Genomic DNA, 1724 nt, shown 5'->3' with positions numbered 1-1724 from the left:
ATTGTGCCTATTGAACATAGCTATGGTCAAAAAGTAATAATAAAAACCTTTTTAACACGTTTTGTCTCTAAATAACTTATCTTTGCCCAAAAATATTCATAATTAAACCAATTTTTCAAAACACATTATTTATGATAAAGATTAAAATGATCAGAAAATGTTGAAGATATTATTAAAAAAAAAAATGAAATCTTCTAATGCCTAGGCAAGCAACACATTCACGAAATAATTTTCTTTCATTAAAATTTTAATTTAGGAATTTTTATTGTTACTTTTTACCTTCTTAGGACAGAATTTTTGCTTTGTATTGATTTTTGAAAAGATTTCTTTACATTCTTGTACTTACTTTTTGAATGAACATTCTTTCAGATTTTTAGGAAGAGGTGCCGGAATTTAGAAAAAAGAGTGTTTGACAGATTTTAAATGTGGTTTATCAGTTCAGTCTTTTTTGTCTGTATTCAGATTTTTATGCAAAGGAACTGAGTTTTTGTCACAAACTCTAATGATCTAATCCTATACATCTTTACCACCTGAAAGTATAAAATTAAACTCCTTAAAATGCAAACTCCTGAGTCCTGAAAGACAATATCCTGAAATACAAACTCCTCAAAGACAATTTCCTGAAATACAAACTTCTCAAATACAATTCCTGAAATACAAACTTTTGAAATACAATCTCCTGAATTACAATCTACTGAAATACAAACTCCTAAAATACAATCTCCTGAAATACAATCTCCTGAAATACAAACTTTTAAAATACCATCTCCTGGAATACATACTTCTCAAATACAAACTCCTGAAATACAAATTTCAGAAATACAATCTCCTGAAATACAATCTCCTGAAATACAAACTCCTGAAAGGCAATATTCAGAAACACAAATTTCTCAAATACAAAATCCTGAAATGCAAACTCCTGAAACACAAACTTCTCAAATTGTTAGGCTTCGACATCCGTCTTGTGTTTACATTACCACCCAGAGACAGTACACTGCAGTACAAAACATGCGTTCACCTCTGAAATAACTTTCCTTGCATTAAATCTTTGTCAAGTACTAACTTCTGAAATACAAACTCCTGAAATACAAACTCCTGAAATACAAACTCCTGAAATACAAAGACTTTGGAATAAAATTTTCTGAAAGACAATCTCCTGAAATACAAACTTCTGAAAGACAATCTCCTGAAATACAAACTCCTGAAATACAAACTCCTGATATACAAACTTCTGATATACAAACTACTGAAATACAAACTTCTGAAATACAAACTCCTGATATACAAACTTCTGATATACAAACTCCTGATATACAAACTTCTGATATACAAACTACTGAAATACAAACTTCTGAAATACAAACTCCTGATATACAAACTTCTGATATACAAACTCCTGAAATACAAACTTCTGATATACAAACTTCTGAAATACAAACTTCTGAAATACAATCTCCTGAAATACAAACTCCTGAAAGACAATATCCTGAAATACAAACGTCTCAAGTACTGACTCCTGAAATAAAAACTTAATACAAAGACGTACGTAGGAATACAATTTCCTGAGAGACAATCGCCTGAAATACAAAACTTCTCAAATACAATCTCCTGAAAGGCAAACTCCTAAATTGCAAACTTTTGAGATGCAAACTCCTTAAAATAAAACTCCTGAAACATAAACTTTTAACCCTATTTCCGCTGGGGGGGGGTCAATTGGACCCCCC

Source organism: Eurytemora carolleeae, unplaced genomic scaffold, assembly GCF_000591075.1.
Source record: "Eurytemora carolleeae unplaced genomic scaffold, Eaff_2.0 scaffold1425, whole genome shotgun sequence".
In the NCBI taxonomy this organism is placed as follows: domain Eukaryota; kingdom Metazoa; phylum Arthropoda; class Copepoda; order Calanoida; family Temoridae; genus Eurytemora; species Eurytemora carolleeae.
The sequence above is the reverse complement of the archived record's forward strand: the minus strand, read 5'-3'. Positions refer to the sequence as shown.